This window comes from Bombus affinis, chromosome 1, assembly GCF_024516045.1.
Source record: "Bombus affinis isolate iyBomAffi1 chromosome 1, iyBomAffi1.2, whole genome shotgun sequence".
Classification (NCBI taxonomy): Eukaryota; Metazoa; Arthropoda; class Insecta; order Hymenoptera; family Apidae; genus Bombus; species Bombus affinis.
Genome location: NC_066344.1, coordinates 14,261,520 through 14,285,230, shown reverse-complemented (window position 1 = coordinate 14,285,230; position 23,711 = coordinate 14,261,520). Strand labels below are relative to the sequence as shown.

The following is a 23,711-nucleotide window of genomic DNA, read 5'->3' as shown; positions in this document are numbered from 1 at the left end:
ATGGGTTTAGTTATATAATTTGAATTTTGTGAAATGAAATGTATATAGAAGTATATAAGGTCATTTAAAATATACGATCGAAAAGGAAATAAAATAATTGCAATTAATCTTGTTCCAAATTATCGTGTATTTATGACTTAATGTTTTGTAGTTCAAACACATGTTGTAGTCCGACTATTACTATTGGTATTGATAAAATCCGCAATCACTTAGTTGCCAACCCAATATTTCTGGGGTAATCTTTGAATAATTTGTTTGATAACCACTCGAGATACTTCGAAGTGTCGGATCGTTTATCAAGTATTCGTTAAACGCAAAGTACTGTGGAAAAATTAAAACATACGTAAAATACATTATAGGCAATCGTTCGTAGGAATTGTATGGGGTATTTTTCAGTTTGTATTTTGTCGTTTTCAACAGATATTACATTTGGAATTTTAATTAAAAGCCCACATTCGGAATACGAATACTTTGTAAAAGCACGCTGATAGAATTTCATTTCGGTGCAATTTCATCTGCGATGGAATTTCTTAAAGGTTCAATGAATTAATTTGCTCAGCCATTCGACGTTGATCGTCAGCTTCTTTATCAGAGGCGATAAATTCTTCGAAGGTGCTTCCAATTCCTCGGATTTTACAAATCACCTACCCTGAAAAAATGATCGGAATGCTCGGAACGCTGCAAATCAAGGATAAATAATTACTCGTTACTAAAAATAACGAGCAATTTTCAACGAGAAATTACAACTTTCCGATAACAGATATTTCACAAACAATTGTAGTTCTTATTTTTCCCAACAAACTGTAATTCAAACAAAGACATTCGTGTTTCAGAGAAATTCATAGCATGAAGCATACAGTTTTAATATTAAGATACACTTTACATTAGCCCCAACTTTTATACAAACTTTAATCTTTAATTCTTAATGTCGATACATACGTGTCATACGTACGTGTCAGGATATTTGCAGAAAAATTTGAAGTTAAAATTAACGAAAGAAAACTGCAGGAAATTAACAAAATGTTCAGCGATTCTCACTTCATTCGGAATTTTGAGCTTGAAGTTTTCCCAATTACGAGTAACATGAAATTTTCATTAAAATTGATTTACGATTTTCACGTTTGAAACTTCGTACTTTGAAACGTATACATTACCAGTGGTTAATTGCAAAATCTCGAAGTCGCTATATTGTAGTATCGTGGACAAGCGGCCTAAGAAATATCTGGTGAATCATAAACAATATTGCGAGAAGGCCTAAGTGCCGTTAGGCCAAAAAGGATCTGGTAGTTTTATCGAGTGGGGAGGAGTCGAGTTGAGTAGTAGTGAGTTGAGAGCGGAGTCGAGTAGTCGTGAGTTGACAGTCGAGTTGTGAGTTGACAGTTGAGTGGTGAGAAGTCGAGAGTTGAGTTGTGTAGTTGTTACAAGTTGTAAACTATTAGTTGTGAGTTGTGAATTATCTATTTAGTTATAGCACAATACTGTATTTCATTCACGTTAAATAACCATTGTTTCCTGTCTAATTCATTGTAAATAGATCTATCGATCAATAAACCTATTATATATACTTATTATATAATATAGTTAACAAAATGTTATAAAATTCTCCTTATATCTTCCATCTCAATTAGGTTTTTTCATTAAATCTCGATTGAATAATTTGTACGGAAATTGCCAATAAGAATGTATCGAGTATATAAAAGCAATAACATAGACGATAATTCCATGCAACGACTCAAGACTATCGATCTTCGCCTTAAGTCTGATGTCTGGTCGAACAAGTTGGTCGAGAGTTCTGGTTCATATTACTGGACACAGGATCTGCAATTACCGCACCCTTCTACAATCGTCCTCTCCATCGTTTCCGTGTGCATCGCCATGGATTAAGTTCGCGTGCAACATAATCACTGTTCGAAGAATACCCGGACAAACGCGTGCGGCGCGTGTACTCGTACAAGTTCGAGACATTAAAGCGAACAGGGCTATTTGCAACACTTAATCCATCACAGTTATACTAAGCTTGTTCGCCAACACTGTTAGGATAGTTACGTATCTAGTGCAGTTTGCAGTCTGTTGTTGTGTGTGACTTTCGGTTAATAGATCGTGATCTGGTTGAAGCTGACGATCGATGTGCGACGATTGGTCAAGTTAGCATACTAATTTCGTGTTTCAGATGTTTCTCTCTTGAACATTTTTATTGGACTATGGAAGAAAGTTGCGGTAAAACTCAATTAAAGTTGAATTTTGTATTTATGTAAGCTAACGATTTGGAACTTTGCAAGATTTTGTTAAAATACACGCGAGAAATAAATTGGAGATTACGGGGAAAGAAGGTGATAGAAGTAGACTGCTGATATTTATGGAAATTCATATTTTTACGGAGACAAATAACAAGATTAAATTTAAGTAGCAAATTTCCTTAGTATATATTATAACAAGTATTATATTTTCGATATTTTGTATATTTTTGTATATTAGCACTTTGACTGCCACGTTGGTCGTATATGACGCGCAAAGATTTCTCCTGTGACGTCACGGTGGTCATTGCTGACCAGAGGGCTTGAACACAATTACAATTATAAAATTACAATTACAATTGTAAAAATTGAATGAAAATTGACAGTTAGGGCGTTTTGAATATACTTCGAAATAAAAAATACCCCATTGAACAATTCAATATTTTTATTAGAACATTAATAAAAAAAAAGAAAAATGAGAACACATCTTGCATCTAACGATGCACTGTGTTTAAAACACTGTGGCGTCCTGAGAGAAACATGTGATTTCGACGTGGCAGTCAAAGTGTTACCTGCATCTTCTTTATTTTTGTATCTTCGAATCTCGCGTAAAAGCGTAAATATTGACAGTTTAACGATAAGTCGTGTTTTTTCATGATTTATATGGGCTTTTTATTCAAATTTAGTGTGTCGTGAGTTGTCGATCAACTGCATGTCGCTGTAAAAATATTTCAAAACTACCATCCGCGTAACCGATAACAACGTTGTGATGAAAACGTGGATCGTAGGTTGGAGCAAAAGCTGTGAACAATGTGTTTGTCCAAGCAGATGTCGTAACGATACAAGCGCGACCTCGCAATGTAAATTTGTCCGGCGGGCTAATGTGTTAATAATTTCACAATATTTACGTAGCTACGTCATAAGCTATCGACAGGTCGATGCATAGGGTCGTCTCTAGCAATGGGATTTACCAGGCTAATCTCGAAGCCCTATTGAACGTTAATCAGTTGCGCTACGCTTCGCTAATCACCGACTTACAAGCTGCGGTCTCTAATGAAATAACTGCTATCCATCAGCACGGTAACTAGGAAAAAGCTGACGAAGAGAACGAGGCTTAGCCAATTTTACTATGTTTCTATCATTAGAACAATTCCAAGCTTCATGGTAAAATACCAATTATTACAATTATTACATTGCTGTTTCCTCGGTAGACTCGGCGAATGTTTATGCAAAACGAAAGCGAAATAGGAATTTGTTTCATCGACTACGTATCGCCGTGTATGCTTTGATCTTGATATTTTACATATTTTTGTGCATTCCGCAAATTGTTCCTTATTTAAATTGTCCATAAATGCGAGAACATGTATAACACGGAAAAATGGATAAAATATTCAAAGCGTAGTTCTTATGATATTTAATGGATAAAACAAATCTCTAGGCAGATTTTATTTCTCTAGTTGTATTTGTAAAGATTAAAATTTGTATAAACATTCGCAGTCTACTCGCGAAAAACTGTTGTTCAAATTCCGAACATCAAATCATCAGCGCGATGCTGATTGGTATCTGTTCATAGTGCGCGTTGGAAGCTTTAAACGCGAGAATTTCGGCGGCTGGCCATTTTCAAAATGGGAGAAAGAGAGCATAAATGTTTCAAGCGACAAACGATTCGTTTTACTCGGAGTGTACGGTGCTTAAGCGGCGTCTACATCGCCACGCTCCAATACTCTGTTAGCCGCGTCGAAAATCCTCGTCGAGATTAGTGTGTGCCTTTTGCACACGCGAATACTCACGATATGAAATCGGTGTGTATATGTGTGCATGTTCGTGTACACGTGACCGCAGTCACAATTCGCGCGGAATATGCGGAGAACCGGGAATGGCGTTTCAGGTATTTTTTTTTTTTATTTTTAATTCGCGGCCTGGCCGACGTGCCCCTCGATGCTCTTTTCATTTCATTTCGCGATTTATGGCACCGCAAGCGGAGAACATCGAACAGAGGGTAACTGGTGATTTACAGACGAATCATAATCGGCGAGGAATCGAGGCGATTTATCGCGAGATATCGAAACGAAATAACTTGCTAGCTCGTCTGATCAACGCTGTCCATCTTCACTTCCTTGACGCGTGAAGTAGAAAATTCGATCGTCATCGTATTAGACGGATTTTTATGCACAATCATGTTCTTTTGTTGTGTAGCTAAAGAATTGCAACTTGAATGCGAAGGAATGTTTTATTTTCTAAATATAAAAATACGTACCTTACTTTTGATGTTTTATATATATTTGCATTTGTGAACGTGTTTATTTTTGCATATTCACACTTGTCATAAATGCATACGAGTTTTCTGTCTAGTTATCGCGTTAAATAAGTGCAGAGGAAAAAACGACGAGATATTAAATATATTGCCATAATATAAATGACTCCGTGTCTCGTTCGATATTTCGTTTGAAATTTACAAGATGTTTCGTATCGAAAATTTCGCAAACATCGTAGGAAAAAATTTGGTTTCCAAAACTCCAACTCCAAAAATATTTCGTTAGTAACTGGATCTCTTTTATACGGATATCTATAACCTGTTTTTCCTGGATTGAAAGTGTTTCTAAAAACTTTTTGAATGTAAATTTAACAATGGATTCTTCTAAACGTTGAAAAAACGTCAAAGAAGTCCACGTCAAAGAGGTGAAGGTATTTGACGAATTGCTAAAATGCCTGTCAACAAAAGTTCTACGTTAATTCAGGCAAATACATGTAGAAAATGTACGGCCACGGCAGAAGAAAAATGCTGAAGTTCAATTACAAAAATATTTCGCTTACAATAACAAAAACATGTCTCTTCTATTTTCTAGAAAATAAACAAATCTATAAAAAGGAGAATCGAGCTACTAGAAAAATCCATCTTCAATCGGTGCCGACGTATTCCAAACAAACGGCAAGCTAACGCTATAACAAAAATGAAACAATTTCGATAAATCTGAAGATTTCGATTTATTTGAACAGATAAATAGACGACACGCTCGTTTTCTTCCAATTTCATTTCGACCTTCGTGTTTAGGAATATTATGCCGGAAGGGCGTGTCTCTGCCAGAGGTTTAATCAAAGAATCTGGTGATTGATCCCGCTGGTCGGACGAAAACGGTGATCCGATGGCTGGGGTAACACGGAAAAGAGGAGTAAAACCGGGAGCAGACGGTGCGCGTAATGGAGGCAATAGCTTATCCTGATTACTTTTAACCCGAAACTTGTCTTCTTTGCCCTTCGATCCGTCCTATCTCCTCCCAGTTTCGTTGATCCCCCTCCCCTCCGTTTACCGATGCAACTCGTCCCTTTGTTGGCCACACCGGCTTTGTCGTTCAATTTCTTCGATTTTTACCTAATCCCTTGAAATTTCTATCCCGCCGCCGATATCTTTCGTCTCGGATTTTGTTGATTTTGCCCGAAATTCAAGGGAAAATGTATCCTATTTTCGTTTCGTACGTCAGACGATATTTAGAATATTTCTATTTTAGAGTATTTTCAGGTATTTCACAGAAAACGGAGATAATGTGCTTTTATCGTACTATAGATTTCAGAAATTCGCGAAGCTAGAATTTAAGAGTAACTTTTACGAGAAGTCTGCCGAATGAGTAATTGACTTTGACGTTACAAGTACGCGAACGAGATCAACTGGCCGAGGATCGTGGTCACGGCATTAAGTTCGGAAGATTTAAAGCGAGGGACGTGGGTCTGGCGGCAGGAAGTTAAAAAGAGTGCAAAGGTCGAAGATAGGGATCTCTTAAAGATAACGACAGTCGAGTAATGAGACTCTCTCGACCCAGAACCGTACGTATACTCAACCGCGCAAGAGAGTTTCCGTCGAATTTTTGAATTACTTTATTTAATCCCTTCGATAAATATAACGAACTAGAAAAAGAAAAATCATATTGCCACGCGAAGGTCCTTCGACTCCATATTATAGGTAAAAAAAGATAGAGATGTAGCTACAAAATAAAGATAATGAATTATTTAATTTTCAAACATTTGTTAAATTTCCTATTATCATTTTCGAGATATTTTCCGTCGAAGCTCATAACACGATAAAGCCTTTGATCCAATTATTTCCATAATGAAAAATCATGTATTTCGACGATTCGATGATTACCCTGTAGAATGGAAGAACAAAGGATCCGGGAGGAACAGCCGTCGAATGGCAATTGGACGCTTTTATGGTCGATATCGGGGCAAATTTTTCGCGTAATTTGCAGCTGGTTCGTGGCTGGTTCGACGGGGGTTAATGCGTGCACATTCCTACGAGATTGGCTAGGGGCGTGATATTTTACGTCCACACGATGCCGTCGCACGGCTCATTGGTTATTGTTTAACGACGTTTCACGCAACGACGAACTGCATCGTCTCGTTACTGGGACCATCTGATAACGCGAAACCTTACTCTGCGAGAGGAGCCTATAAAAATTTTTTTATAGCTCTTGTTCAATCAAGTTTTTTATCATTCTTGTGCGTGAGAAGTTTTTTATAATTCTTGTTACAGTGGACGTTATTCGTGTGATAATTCGTATAATCATTTTTTATTAAATATATATGTTTCCAGTAGATGTGTGGCGGCACTTGTGACATCAACCACATCTCAATCCACATCAGAGACCAGGCCACACACCGCAGGTAAGATGGCAGCCAAATGTCTACACATCCTTACTGGGTACCCTCAATAGTCTTAGGGACCCGCCATAAATCTGGGCATTTTCATAGTTAAGGTCCTTCAGACCAAACAAGGATCTTTTATTTTAAGCGTCCTTTACATTTATTGTTTACCACGGGAAGAGACGGGTAACTTGGTTTTTCTCACGTTCGGTATCTTCTGTTAGCAACTTTCTCTCGAGGGCGACTAAGACCCTAGTCCACCAACCTTCTTATTACCCAATCAAAAGCAATGTCTATCGCCCTCGCTTTATTTAAATCGATTTATCAATGGATTGCATAATTGAGTTGGATTTAGATTTCAACTGGAACTTTATTTCAATTGATATTAGATTATTTAATTTTCCACTACTTTCTTTTAATTCGTATTCCCTATCCTATACGTTTAAGCTGAGATACGTACAAAGAAAAATCGAACATCGATTTGAAATTCAATCATAATCTTACTCGAGTGAAATCCAAGAATTTATGGCCACCCATGATTCAACTCTGGTATATGCGTGGACATATGTATCGTGGACAAATGGCTTAAGAATTATCGGGTGAACCATAAACAATGTCGCGAGAAAGTCTAAGTACCGACAGACCCATCAATGTGTCGTCGGTCCTTCAGTTGAATAGTTTCTTTTTCTTCATTTGGTAGAATTTTTACAATCAATTCTCATTGAGAATTATAAGTAAATTATTTTGGCGTGGTACTGTGACTTGGATTATAAGTGTTTATAGTATATTTGATTTTAGTTGAATCTAATGCTTAAATCTAAAGGGCAATGTCTTTTTAGTCTGCGGATCTGATCCGTCGTGTCAAGTAATTGGGTAACTAATGGGTTTTAGTGGTTGTTAACTCTTATATTATATCTGTTACTGAATTTGGATATTTCTTCTTTAACTGTGGGTATCTTAAGGTCGCGATGTATCATTTTGGTAACATACCAAGGTGCATCTATTAAGGATCTTAGAGTTTTTGATTGGAATTCTTGAAGAATTTCTATGTTGGAATTACTCGCTGTTCCGGAAGAAGCATTAGACGCGCATGCAAACTATGTTATGCGTATAAAAGACGTCGAACGGACCGATCAAAGACACGGGAGAATTTAAAGAAAATAACAACTTATTGTCCAAATTGTCCCGACCAAACGCAGCTTTCAATAGAATGCATCAAAGTTTTACATTCTAAATAATTTTCTTAATAAACCATTTTCGTATTACTTTTATAACAATTCAATAGTTTTATTACTTCCTGTGGAATATCTTTCCAAATACCTACGACGATCCTTCGCAAGTAGTCAAATAAGCGTCACCCGAATACGAATGATGCCGCCCAATCAGAAACTTTGCTGTCGTCCGAATATGAGTGACGTGGCAGTCAACGTATTAACAGTGTGAGTTGAGAAGTCAGAGAGTGTTGTCAGCGTTGTGGGAGAGTGTGGTCCGCGTGAAAGAGAGCGTGGTGACAAGAGTTGTAAATTAGCTATTTATTTGTCTTAGTTATAGCACATTATTGTATTTAGTTCACGTTAAATAATCACCGTTTCCATTTTAAATAAATAATAATAAAATCCTACATATAGGTGCTTGAGAATTTCAAAATTGTTGAGAATTGAGGATCTTAATTGGCGAGATAAAAGTAAAGGAACACTAAGGTTATACTTAGAATTCATATTAAAATAGTTTTAGATTTATTTAATAAACGATTTGCAGGATCTTCGTCGATACACATTTGCACGCGTTTCATCTTCTATACCACACTGCCAATGACACAGTTACATTCATCTGTTTTTCGAGACGCTGTGCACACATATACTTCTATACATTCATATTCACATACGTGTGTCACTACTATGTGTCTAGTACACAAAATTATACATATCTCAATAAAAATATCTATATTAATAATACACTCTAATACACTCATTACCGTGGCAGACGAACCTTTTCACGATCCTTCTCCCAAAGAGCCAACCGACTCTGCCAAAATTTCATTGAAAACGCAAAGCGAAAATGGTTCGCGGTACACAGTAGAACTCTTGCGTGTATTTCTTGGGTAGAGCGGTGCAGGAAGGCAGACGCGCGTGAATTTTAGTGTCAGCGGGGTTATAGTACCGGCAACAAAGCCAGCCAGCCAGAGACGTTTGTATATCGTGACCACAGAAGCGTGTAGCTCTTTACCGTCGCTTTACATCTTGCTTTCCTACGCTTTGCAACGCGTAACCTTTTTGTCCCACCCACACCTTTTCACCGTTTGCCTCGTCCTTCTGTCTTTCTTCTCTTACTCCCGGCGCTGCTTTAGCATAACAATGGCGTACTAGAATCGAGATCAGGTTTGAACCGCGTCCATAAACCTTGGCCAACTCGAAACTTAACTACCGCCACGTTGGCGTAAGAGAGTTCCTGGTCTTTGAGGACAAGGTTAGAGCGCATGTAAACGCGACTACAAGCGCGAGTAGCAAAGATCCTGAGAATTAAACGGGTAATCGCTTCGCTCTGAAGCTTCGTGGTTACTTTCTGCTAGCGAGTAGATGGAAAAGCTTGATGGGCATTTGTCAGAAGTAGAATTATGTTGATGATGTTCTTGGTCTTTCGGTGTTTGAAAAGGTTACAAGCGAGGGTTGTAACAGATTAACGAGGGGGAACTGAACGACGGAAGTGCTAGCAGCATTTTATCAAGTGTCTCATTATGTGCATAAAATCATGCGAGTGTCTGATCAATTCCACTTCTTGTGTGTTTATTAATTTTCGATTAATGTTCGATTCTGAAGAATCGAAATTGAGAACAAAAAAAAGGGAAATAAAATTTCCATTAAAAAATTGTATCAACCTCTAAACACGCGAATTAAGAAAGTCTTCCTATGCGATGTTTCATTTCACAAAAGTGAAGAAATCGAAGAAATTGTTACGATGAAGTGAAGTAAATCTCTGTGAGGATTTTTATTTCCTTTAAGAATTATTAAAATATATGTAATTTTCTGAGCTACTCCGGATCAGCCGCGCAGTAATGATACACATATATAGGTGTGAGTATGTGCGTGCTGAAACACGCGTAACGGGTATCTAGGAACATCTTGTAAATCACATATTAAATAAATACAAAAGTATTCTATTATCATCTGTACATGCAATAAAAGTGTTTCTATTTATTTCTGTGATTACGATCCGCAATCCTCAACAAGAATAATAACTATAATTATATATATTATATAATATTATATTATATATATTGAGATATGTATAATTTTATATGCTAGACTAGGTTAGTTGCGTAGTAGTAATACTTGTATGTGAATATCAGTGTGTGGAAGTATGTGTGTGCGCGGCGTTTTGAAAACAAAGGAATGTAAACAGTTCAGTTAACAGTTTGGCATGGAAGAAAGTGCTGAGACGCGTGCAAGTGTGCATCGATGAAAATCTCTGAAATCGCTTATCAAATAAGTATATAACTATTCTAATATAATTCTAAGTGTGAATTTAGTGTTCCTATACCATTATTTCAGCTATTAAGATTCAAAATTCTCAACTATGTATAATATTGACATAACTATAATTGACACGACTGTTATCAAGAAAATCTCTTCGATTCACAGAATTCAAGGAAGAACACCAAAGAGACTCCTCAAAAAACGCGAAAAGTCTAAAAAGTCTTGGAATTCATCGATTTGGCGAACGAGAGCTCGTACACGCTTTCGTTTTTAAATTTTACTAAAATATGGGAAGAACGAGCACTCGGTCACTTCAACTAAGTCCAAACGCATTATAACAGACGATATATCAGATCGCCAGCAAAGAAGCGGTACGTTCGGACATGGACGTCGGGGGGAGTGCGCTGTGCCTCGTGAAAAACGCGATAAAAGAGGGCTGAGGACAGAGGAGGGCACGGCCATCGAATCTGCCGTCCCGTGAAACAATGTTAAGCAATAACCAATAGGCCGTGTGCTCATCGGCGGTGCAAACGTCAAATGCCATGCCACGTGCAAAAGCGGTTGGAAGCGCGGCGCCGGTTTCAAACGTGGTCGCGACTGGTTCGCGAATTACGCGAAAAATGCATCGACGTTCACGTTTGACTGGATAACGCGGTTTCCAATTACCGGCTCGTCCGCGACGCTGACGCGACGTGTAATCGTCTGGACGTACCCCCGCGCAACCATCTTCCCTAATGACCCGCCCTTCTTCCCACGTCAAGGGGTCGTGCTCGTTTCCGCCCCGAGGGTTGTAGACGAAGAAGCTTTCGGACCGCGAAAATGCAAATTACCCGGTACAGGATGAATAATAATCGAATGGAAAGACGACTGGCTGTTAAGGTTTCTCTGCGGGAGTAGCTTCGTTGTATGAATAACGTGGGTTGCTCTGTTTTCATTACGTTTCGCTTTTTCTGCTTTTTAATGGCGGAGCCTACAACGATGTTGTTTGAGGATTATCGCAGCAAGATTTTTAGAAATCCGATGGCGTGTAGCGGAATTTCCGAAATTGTACATTTTATTTGGGGGAAGACTCGACCGAACGGTTCTTCTGTTTTCTTTACGTTTCGCTTTTTCAGAAATTTTTAATGGCAGAACGTGAGCCGATGGCTGTGTAGAATTATCAAAACAAGGTTTGAAAAACTTGGTACTATTTGTTGGAGTTTGAGAGGTGGTAATACGAAATGTAAAAATTGCTCCAGAAAGCTCTGCCACGCGATTATTTGCAAACGCGGAGCTTACGATCCGGTACTATACAGATACTTTTATGGACGTCTATGGTATAGCTGATAAAAGTTGTTACTCCAGCCCTTAGTTCCGCCTATTATTTTCTACTATAATAATACAACTTTCTTTGCAAACTACCATACTCTAAAACAATCGTACAACGCTTCTTTTGCAGCTATCGCACTTGTTTCTTTATTAGAGTTTACTTCGAACAAAAGAATAGTATTCACTGTCGTACAAGAACGAGACAGAAATATATCCGCATAAAACTTTCTCTTTAATAATTCCTTTATGATTACCATCCTTGTTTCTCCCATTGGATTTCGCTTCAAATAAAGACACACGCAAACATGTGACAACGTAACAAGACTAACATACGCGCTCGAAAGTCTGAGATTATCTGTCACTTTTAGTAAAACTTTAATATTTAACATAGGTTATGACTTAAATCGCGTACGTATTTTATATAATAATTCTTAATATATTAATACCGATAACGAATAAAATCTTTTTTTATCGTACGAAATATAAATAAAAATAAATTATTGTCACATAATTCATCTATAACTTTTTCTGACTTTCCGGCAAATACAATAATTTTCCACAGACTTCCTAGCGAGAATACAATACATACATAGGTAGGTATTTGAAAATTTGCCGCGTATTCGTATAATAAACTTATTTTTAACTAACACTGAAATTGTTTCTTAAGACGAAATTATTTCTATCAAAACCAGTCAAAATGACTGGTCTCTAAAAAATGCGTAATAATAGAATATTTTTATATTTATTGATTTATTACTTACGAAAGGAATTCCATGTTACGTAGTACACTTTTTGATATTATTAGCTCATCTGGGACCATAATCTGTAAATAAGAATTGGTACATTTATAAAATTGTACAACCAATCATTTTAACTGATATGATAGTTCTATTATTAGCATCATGATCAATTTGGAATTTGCTTGATAACTGACATCATCGTTTGAATGATACTCGTGTATAAAAATTGTAAAAACGCGTGGAAATTTCTACAAAACGAGAAAACTGGTTAATTCGGGTTCGGTAAACAAATTTTAGCAGCCTTTTACACTTTGACGAGTACCATTCATTTTTACTGGTAGCCATACATTGATACAAGTAGCCATAATACAAAATTATTTTGATTTTGAATAAATACAAAAAAATAAATGAAATTCATTATAGTATTCTATTTATATCACAGAAAACACCCCACTGTCCTCACTAAAGAAATAAAATAGTCAAACTCGAAGGTGGTATGCCGCTGGGGGTAACCATCCACATGTTATTTAGCAATTAAGTTAGAAAAATTTACCGAATGTCCAGCTGGATAAATTATAAAGTACAAATTGAATATTAAAAAAAATTTACATCATAGATTATATTATTACATCATTGTGAAGAAAAGATATAACGTAAAGTAAGAATTTCAAGATAAAAATATAAAAACTGTCATTTCGACTAGTGCGCTAGTACTAATCGCGATCAAATTCCATATTCTCGGAAAATGAATCGTCGTCCGAATCATTCCAAACGTTATAAATAATCAGTTTCACGTGACGAATCACGCCTTTACCACACGTAAAACGATTTCAAAGTCAGCCTGTATAAAACGAAGTAAAATTCGTAGTACGGAAGTACGATACCTGGTCGGTGGCTGAAGGGGTTTTGGACAAAGCGTTGGTCATTTCTGCGGCCAGGGATAGTCGTCGCCTAGTGGGGGAGGTTTTGTCGCGTCGGCGTTATAACGCGCGTACGCGGTATAATCCCGCGTATACGTAGCCAGATGGCGAAATAAAATATCCAAACGCAAAACGGAGACGCGGCGTGGTAAAATCGGAATTTTTCGACCGGTTCGAATTACGCCCGCTCATCCGTGATAGATTTATGATCAGCGTGGATACGCGTGTATCTCGTCACGACGTGCGCGCCCAGGCATTTGTAGTTTTTAATCGCTTTCAGAGAGCAGCACGGTGCACGCGCCTGCACAAAAACCCCTTGTGTTCATTGGTTATCACGGACCGCGTTTCCATTTCGCCGTCCATCGCCGGACGGTCATCAGGGGGCTAGTGATTCGACGATCCCTCGCTTCTCTTTCGACCATCCTGCCGGAGTGCAGTTGGTCACGCTTCGTATTGTACTTTTTTCAACCCCCGCTCACGTTTCCTCTCTGTCCGAGATGACGAATGCCTTGACAATTTGTCAATCTCCGCGCTTCTTCCTTTTTTGTTCATGCGACATTTTTTTGCAATACGCGTACGGAGGGTGGAGATATTATGTGCTTTAGCCCTATTTCGATGGTGTTGAGGGAAAATTGGGAGATCGTGAGAATCGGAGAATAAATTGGAAGACGAGTCAGTAAACTGCGGATCTCTATGCGTTTACGGAAAATTTACATTTTTGTTGAATATATATTGGGTTGGCAACTAAATGATTACGGATTTTGTCATTAGGTGGTAATGAGAAAATCCGTAATCACTTAGTTGCCAACCCAATACATTCATCCGCGCGTTTGCTCTCTCTATCGCAAGATACAAAACTTTAATACTCTGTAATACCTGCCCGAATTCTCTCCATACTTTAACAATTTTTTTTAATGCACGGCTATGTATTTAGCAGAATTTAGTGGAATAGCATTTATTCACAGAGGATCGTGGGTGGGTCGACTTTTGTATAACAGCATATATAATTCAATAATGCGATTTCGCTGATAAAGAGATTACGATATATATCACGATATATAGCGTGAATATTGATTAATATATTATTAAATATGTGATTAATTCTCTGAAAAAATTCATCCTTATTCGACGAAATAGGTACACCTGATATCTACGATATAAAAATTACATGGACAATTTCCTAAACCCAATAACCAAATATCGACGTTAATCGAGCACACGTTAATCCAACACTTTCCGTTCCTTTCCCTTGCCAGCCTACGATTAAATTCACATAATCGTTTCAATAACCACGGAAGTATCATTGAGCTGTCGATTATCGTAAAACCGTGACTCGGCTGTAATTTCAACGTCCACGCCCTCGACCACGGTTCGATATTTCGTCACGAACGTCTGCACACAGCCTACACGGTTTGATGGATCGCGTTCCACGAAATTGGGTCGTTGAACGTGCGTTACACGAGGCTATCAGCGATCGTGCAACGATCGTTACGTACTCGAAACCCTCGACGTATCGGTAGGAAACGCGCAGAAACGCGTCGATGAAATGTCTTTCGAAGGTGGCTTTATCTTCTCGTCGGTTGTTTCGTCTATCTGAGCTTTCCATTCGAATGACTTACGCGCATCGATCGCGCGTTTCGATTCTGCCCGCCTAACTCGCTCGATTTGCCGTTATCTGCGCCACAATTCGCGGTCCTGTTTGTCGAAAAAATATTCTTATCGCTTTCAAAACGTTCGATGAATACATTTTCCACGTGGATTTCTTTCTTCTTTATCTTCTTTTTCTTCCTTGTTTCGTCGAATCAAAAAATCGGACATCGCAATTTCTTACAAGCCACCTCAAACTCAAATAATAAATATGAATTAAAAACGACGAGACACGATGTAACAACTTGCTGAAAATTACCTGCAACCACGAAAAATCTGACCAAAACTCGCTGTAAAATTCCTAAAAACCAGCAGAATATACGCAATTCACAAATGATTTGTTTTTGACCTAAGAAATTATTACAAGTTACTTTAATATACAAAAAAATTTCACCAATTCGCCATGAAATTCCAAAGAATAAACGAAATACACGTTGTAAGGAAAACGTAGCTTCGTAACTTATTGAATTTAGTTCAGATTTTCCTGCCATGTGACCGATAGGAAGGAACGTTTTCCATGACGATTCGTATACGTTAACCGTTCGCAATTCTACGGCGATTATCCGCATACAGCAGTGGCCGTTAATTAGACGGTAGACTTTAATTTCGAGCAGGCTGCGATGATTAGAATAAGCTGGCGCCAGCGACCGCGTTATTACGTTCCACAAATCCAGGGTGGTCGCGATTGTATTCGAACTGTGTTGGTGGTAGCACGCGAGACGCCATGCAAACTATCCACGCACGAAAAGATACTTTTCGCCAACGACCTTTTGTTCCTTTAAAGCACAAAGCATCGTAGCTGAATGGAATGGTCGAGTGTTGTTGCTTTCGAAAGGATTTCAAGATCTTTGTCGTCGGATAGGATAACAACGTTACGTGGGAATTTAAATGTTGTCTTTTGTTTCTCAAGGTTGTTGCTACATCTTGTACATTTACGTGTTTTTATTTCAACCGAGCTTTTTCAACTTGGCGAAGCTTTCGTTTCGAGGTTAAAAGAGTTTGCGTTTCAAGCGCATCTCTTTACGCTCGTTTAACTTTGTTTCTTTATCTTTCTGAGCATTGTAACGTTTGTTGGTTTCAAGTTCTTTTGCGTCGGTTTTAGTTAGAAATTAGCGCAACGATTTTCTTATGATCGAAAAGATCGGAATTATTTGAGAGTAATAATCGTAATCGGAAAATCTCAGGCTACAGAACTTTAGGAAAACCAAGCTACGAGAAACAGTAGGGAAAGCAATTTTCATTCTCAGCTGAAAATCACTGGATGCTGTATCTATAGTACAAATTTACTACATTTCTATTGTAAAAGTAGGAAGAAAAGAACGAAGATTACTTTAAAACCTAAGAGAAACTAAATGATTACATCGATGATAAAAGAGCTCTTTCTCAAAACAGAGTGCCTTCTTTCAAAAATTATACAAACAATTAATTAAACAAATAGCGAATAGATTTGTGGAAAGACTTTAATGATTCTCCTTGTATATTTAATGTTGTAAGGTACGTACGTCACGAGTACCAAACGAAACAAGAGAAAATTATTTTACTATTTCAACAAATCTCACGAATCTATGAAGACGCGATATCGCGATCCTCACGCGCCTCTTCTCAGAGAACTTCGCTGACGTTGTTTTCCAATTACTTCCAAATATATTATTCTCCTTCTGACAAGAGAGAGAGAGAGAGAGAGAGAGAGAGAGTGCGTTTCTGTTCGAGAGTCGGATGCGGTTTTACAGACACGCGTGACATCGTACGTGACTCCGTGTCTTGCATACTCGGAAACAATTGCGAGATGCAACGTGGAATTGCGGTAACTTGGTGCAATTCGGCCCGTTCCTGCATCCGGTGAACACACACGAACGAAACTATAGCGCGAAACGAGAGAATAATCGGAGAATGAGCTGACAAAAATTGTTTTTTCGAAGTGCGAATGGCACTCGTGACGTTCGTTTGATTTATTCCCAATACTTGAATATTATTTGTCCTATTTTTATATTTATTGTACAAATGCAGAAAACGGGACGAATAATAGTAATAGTATTTTCTGTGGTATTTAAAAATTTGAATAAATATTCAATGACGTAAGATTGGAGTTTGTACGAATCTCGATTTGAATCTTTAAATCACGCAGCGGATTTTGAGAACTGAAGTTATCAGTGGCTTTTTTAAATTACTCGAACATTTAGGAAAATTGCATTTATTTGGACGTTCGGATAACACGATAGTTTTTCTGTCAATTGGAATTTGAATATTCTGAAAGCATCTTTTTGTTTTTAGCAAGCGTTCGATTTTATGTTTCGTCGCCTACTGTAGCGAAACGTCAGAAACTAAAGAAACCTGATTCTCCTTTAAAGCGGATTGAGCCGAAATCTCTTTTCTCTTCTTCTTTTCTTTTATAGATGCTGATCTAGGGATCTTCTTCTCGGACAAAGGTCCCTTAAGGTGTCTGATTGGTTGGACGTTGGACTTCTTGAAAACGGCTGACCAATCAAGAAAACTTCGCGTCTTCATTTCGTTTCTATTGTATCTGCAACGATCTATTCGAGAAGACACTGAAGTAATTCTCGATTCTCCATAAATGAGATCACTTCAAGTACTATAGTTTCTTCAAAGTTTTCACGCTTCGTTTTCCACGTTTTACTTCTTTTGCTATTGGAATGTCTCTCGTGTAGTGTAATTCCACGGTTCTTGTACGCGATTCCATGGAATCACAGCGTGCAGTTTCAATAATCAGTGACTCGATAACATTCATTAACATTCATTTTTCCGTAATTTTGTACTCGGATAATCCTTCCAATAGTCGATGGACGTATTTTCGATAATATCGTTATGCGATATTTAAGGACGATAGACTAGCCTAATTTCAAAACTTTCACAAGCTTCTAGTATCGAATCTCTCGATCGCAGCCGAGTCGGTCATCGTGGAGATTTTAGTCGGTTGGAGTCCGGCACTACCACGCCACTTGCCCCCCCCCCCCCAGAAGTGGCTCGGTGTCCGTGCGGATTTCCTCCACGTAAAAAAAAAAAAAAAAAAGTTTGAACAAACATTGTGGATCTTTTCAAACATTTTCAAAAGAAAGACCCCGATGTCTTTTCACCTTCGACAGATATAAATAAATGTAGCGACTTAAAGCAGTTAGTAATTACCACTTGTTAACGGAAGAATTTACATCCGCCAGTCTATCAATTAATCTCAATCGAAATTGAGTTGAAAATTATAAGTATTAATTGCATTGACTATAGAATCGAAATAAGTTCGTTAAGGTTCAATTAACCGACAATTTGTATATCTAAGAGCGATCGACAATATGCATATTCAAAGTGAGAATTTCAATTTTGTATATTCTCTTCCCTGATAATTTCGCGGTTGTACGATATTTGGCATCGGAATAAAATTATTCGTCGATAACTATAATTGGCGATTAAGAATATTAAGTATACGGTTAATGCGAATAGAGATTTTGTGTATTAATTATATATGCATATATATTATAATTTATATTATAATATATTGATAATTTATTTCGAACAACTTTAATCCTCTCTCGTGCTAGTATTCCCGCACATAGCAGGTTAGCCTAGACGTGGAATTTATTGCCAGTTGCATCAAACGCTAGTTAACGTTACCCGTGTGCATGCAATTTGTTGATTAAATTGTATCATCACATTCAAGAAAACGCGGCAATTCAATAAAACGTAACACTCCGCGTCTTCAGTTTTCAATGATCCGAATGTTCAATCTTCGATGCCTGGAATCTTCATAATTTTCGATGAAATTTCCGCGACACATTAAAAGAAGCTTAGAATTGTAGCGGCATTAACCAATTAACAGCAACGTCCATTTCCCTCATTTTCCTATCGGAGGTTTTTTCTCGACGAATTCGGTGATCTCGTATCCTTAGACACACCCCATCATAGTTTTCCTTTGTAGCATCATCGCGACAGAAGTTCAGTTGGTAGTCGACCAGAGCTCCTTCACGTATCCTGTGCAATCATCATCCGAACTTGCTCTGCGCATTCTGCTGAATCGCTATCGTAACGCATCATCTAGAAGTCGAACTTTTAACCGCGAACCGCTAAGTGCAATCACGAGCTCTACGTAAAGTGCACATTGAGAGTGTTGTTAATAAATATACTGTTAATTATACTCTAGTACTTCTTCAGTATCTATCCACCTCAGAATCGTTTCAAAATTTAAGTACAAGATACCCATCACTGCGCACCAGTATCCTTTTGGTTCAACGTAGACGCGTAGTAAATCCACGAAGGAAACCTTTCAACGATTGTCACTTACATTCCAGATCCAACCACTTTTCCATTCAAGTAGTTGCGTAAGTCGTTACAATCGCGGAAAGGTTAAAAACGCTTGTCGCGTGCAACCGTGTACCGTTCGGAAAGCTCTCTTTTTCGGTAATTCGTTGTGGTTTGTCCGTTCCATTCCGCCGCGTAATCTCGCGGAAAAGGAAATGTTCAGCGTTGAAACAAAGAGAGCGGTTAACGACCACGGTCGCGACATGAAAAGAATTACGCGAAATTAAAGGAGACTCGGGCGAAACGCAATTTCGTTGCTTCGTTTCCCCTTTCCACTTTTCCTCTTGCAGTTTCTATATCGGTTCGCACTCTCTCTCTCTTTCTCATTCTCTCTTTTGCTCTCCTTGGACAAACAATTCGAGAAATGTTTAAAGCGCGTTTCATTAATTTCGCGTTAGAGTATGCGGCGACTAGAGAAGCATCGCAGTAAAATGAATCGTTCCAGACGAATTAACGCGACCGCGCGTGACGCGCGTGCTCGCAGCCTCGCAGCGTACTAATTGCAGAAACAGAGCTTAGCTTGAAGCAACAAACGCAACGCGGCGTAAGTAGTCGCAACAACTGGCGTTAAGCAGTAACGACAATATCGCCGAGATGGCGAGGTGTTTCTACTGACGACAGTCTGACTAGCGACAGGTCTCTTCCACTGTCCTCTGTAATTGTCACCGTTGCTTTCAAGTCGACTTCCGTAGTACGTTCGTGTACATTTGTATAGTCTGTTGAATTATAGCGATGTTCCTATCGTTAGGAACGTCTCGAACATTGTCAATTAATTTTTGTGAAATAATTTTTTTTTGTAATTTAGAAGCGTAAGTAAAGGAATTATTATATTTTTTATGATTTTCCTTCTCAAGAAAGGTCGGTTTGAATCGTCTGGAAAAAAGAGCGGTTTGTGTGAAATGTTTTATATTATTGAAATAATAATAGCAGAAATAATAAGAAAAATTGATTATTGTCTTATTAGAGTAATAAAGAAATTGATCTTTGGAATAATCAAAACGCGTGAAATAATTTAGTGGATGGAAAATATTTCGTACGAACATTTAATATCTTCAAAATCAATTTTATTTTATTTCTTCCTTTTCAAGTTCTTCTCGAAGTTTAATTTTTGTTAACGCGGCGACTGTATGATTCTACAAGAACGTTTTACTAATAACAAAGATAATCAACGTGGATTAAAGTGACAAATGCTTGTTAATAAGCGCAAGTAGCATCCTAAGGGAGGCATAAATATTGCAGAATTGGGCCCAATTCACGTTTAATCATGCAAGGTATTGTTGCGGTGGCTGTACAGCACTGATCATATCTTAGTTGTACATTCTACTTGCTCAACCGTATACAGTCTCTTGTACAACAATAGCTGCCTCTATTCTACTTGTTCAACAATGGACTACCTAACTATACGTAGTTCTATTATGTGTGTGTAACCGTAAACGACCTGTGGTTGTGTTACAATAGACGGTGTTACAATGCCTGCCCACTTACACACGATTCTATATTACTCGTCTGACTGCCACTGCTCCATTTTACTTTCCTGATACGTGCCCTACCACACACGGTCCCAAACTACTAGTTCACCTATAAACGGCGCGTACTACTTAGTTGAGAGTAATTAGTGCATAGTATGTATATTTAATAGTAATAGTTAGTCTAACTTGGTAGTTTTGAAGGAAAAAGAAGAACTACAATTATCGAGTCTTCGATATCGATTTCGAATCAATAAGAAAATTAACAAGGGATAAGTATACCTGGAGATTCCAAGGTTTGTAATTCTGAATTCTAAAAGAAACGACTCCGCCGTCCCAAATTCTTGCCCTTTCCATTTTTTAAAAAAATTTCATCAAAGATTTTTCAACCTCAGAACATCATACCATGCAATCAGTAGTATAAGCCCGTATTTAAACCGACAGTAACCATCCAGACACATTGTACAGATATCTAAAATGCCTTGGTGCACCTTTCTTCGTCCTTCTCTCTCTCTCTCTTTCTCTCTTTCTCTCTCTCTGATTCTCTCGTTCCCTGTTTCCCTCGCTCCATTGCCTAGTCTCCTCTTTGCACAGTCAGTCTCGTCCAAGCAGGGCTGAATACACACGCGACCTTACTACTGCTGAGAGGCAGAGGCTTCGCGTTAACTAAGGAAAGTCAATATTTAAGCCAAACTAGTTCTCCCCTCTTAAATTAACGATTTGCGTTGGACACGTCTGAATAGTCTCCGGTTACGTTTCCGCTTTTCAAGTCGGTCCGGTTACCTGACATCTTGCTGGTTCACGCATCACGTGCCACAGGTAAAGGGACAGAGAAAGATAGATAGTGTACACATTTGGTTGTCGTTCAAAGAGCCAAGAGTCGTGAGTTACATTTCAGGCCATTACCACACTTGCCGACGGAGTTAACTTTGCTTGTTCGGAAGAAAAAACGAGCAATTTTGCGGAACACGGATCGGAGTCTCTCTTGAAGGATTCGCTGCGATAATGGCGGCGCCAAGGTCGTTGAAGTCGTCGTCGAGATTTGCTGAGACCACACATCGACTGTCACACGAACTTTGTATATTTCGTCCTACAGGCTGCAGTACGTCGAAATGTATCACATCGTAGATTAATTTTTGCGAAATGTAAGAGTCATTTTTGAGAAATATTACGATAATATCGTTTTTATAAATAATATGGCATTTGTGTACTTTTTCTCCAAACATTCCAAGTTGTCCAAGTCATTCGCATTGTTAAACACTTTTTAGTCGATGAAATTTGTGTTATTTTAATCGATCTAAAAAATATAGCCAAAACGTGGATCATTGGTGGCCCATCGTAATAATCAATCATCGTAATAATCATCGTAATAATCGTGTTAGGTATGTTAAATAGTATTTGCTGTTTCAATATTATTCTTTAACATTTATAATTGAGCTTTTATTTGTTCGCAGGTGTATATATGACAAGATATATGGCAAATCCGCAAAAATATTTGTAATGGAATACTTTACGAGGATTCATAACAATTTCGGGAAATAAACCTGGGAAATGTAATTTTGCTGCGTTCCGTCATTTTCAAATTTCGCGAGATCTCGTTGTTAAATGCTAATCACGTTTGTTTGCGACTACGTGTTAGTAACGGGAGCTTCTGTGAAATTAATCACACGATGAATACAGACGCGAGTAAACAATATTGAACGACAGCCGTTAAACTACAATTATAATTTATAATTTAACAAATTAGAACCATACTCGTCGTTTCTTGCACGCTCGCTCGATCTCAAGAATATGTTAACAGATAGATAAAACGATGCTAGAAACACGCAAACACGTAAATAGACGACTCTCGGATGGTTTTAAAGATATTCAAAAGAAAAGTAAAACCGTGTCAGCTAGCGTACTCCTCTGGTCTCAAAGGGGCTCGACTTTCCATCCTTTTTACTTACCTCGTTAAAACGCGAAAAGAAGACAAATTCTAAAAGGGTAAAGAACAGAAAAAGGACGAAGAACGCGTACTCTCTTTAAGAAGAAAGACGCCTTTTCTTTTTTAACAGAACAGAATACAAGATTCCACAGCCAGGCATCGGCCTCCAAATATACAGTTGAAAGCTTAATTCTAAGCGCGGCCGTGGTCGATTTCAAAAGAATTTCATCCAGGCTCGGCTAATTAAAGGCGAATGGTCGAGCGAGCTTGGCGAATGACGATCCTTTAGGAAGGCAGAAACAGTCGTTGGTACGTCACGTGCAGCTGCCGAGTAACAGGAAAGTTATTGCTCGTATAGCGGGCCAGCCGGACAAATAGTGATAATAGTGGAAAGTTCGCGGCGGATGCAGCCAGGCTGACCATGCACACGGCAACTCCACTGTCTGGCTGCGACCAACCTTTACCGCTGAATTATACGGCCGACCGATTTTCCGCATAGGAATGTTCATTTCGATGCTTCCACGGTTTGTTTCGATCGGTCCGGATCGCCAGCCATTTTAGTTATTATCCTTTCATTAATACAGCTACGTGAGGCTAAGTACGTAGACGGCCAGGGTGCGTTTCGTAAACGCAATGTTTCGTACATCTATTTATGGGGAAGCTGTTGAGAATTTTAGGGAGATATCGGAATGATTTCGTTGGTATGGGAAATTGTTCTTTCTTTTATTTTTGTTCAACGCAGCGGAATATCGAAATTTTGTCTCTATTTTCTTTGATTTTTTTTTCTTGTTAAGGAGATTCGATTTTATATCGTTATTCTATCGTTTTATATTTAGACTATTTAAATTCTATCGTACGAGATTATAATCGAAATGTTCCAGCGAAATGTACTTCTGAGGAAGTAGTTTTGCATGGGAATAATTTTGTTTCCTGTTGAAAATAAATTATTTCATTTTGGTTTCGAATAAGAGCGCTAGGTATCCGCATCTTTTCTATGTTACTTCCTTACATTTCTTCTCGTTAATGAAATTTTATGGAGAAGCAGTTATAGAGTTC

General features: G+C 38.2%; 2 long non-coding RNA genes across 7 annotated transcripts in view; one reads left to right on the top strand and one right to left on the bottom strand.

Moving 5' to 3' along the window:
• The window catches only part of LOC126916934 (uncharacterized), a 186,538-nt gene that overhangs the window by 57,755 nt on the left and 105,072 nt on the right, over positions 1-23,711 (bottom strand). The gene's annotated exons all lie outside the window — the stretch shown is intronic.
• LOC126916916 (uncharacterized) overlaps positions 1-23,711 on the top strand; it is a 206,796-nt gene that overhangs the window by 126,895 nt on the left and 56,190 nt on the right. For 3 of the 6 annotated variants that reach the window (XR_007710822.1, XR_007710819.1, XR_007710817.1), the window contains 2 exons: positions 6,823-6,890; positions 8,155-10,377. This is a non-coding gene — a long non-coding RNA (uncharacterized LOC126916916). Of the gene's footprint in view, positions 1-6,819; positions 6,891-8,154; positions 10,378-23,711 lie in introns of those variants that run through there. The other 3 variants (XR_007710820.1, XR_007710821.1, XR_007710823.1) reach the window with 2 other exon arrangements.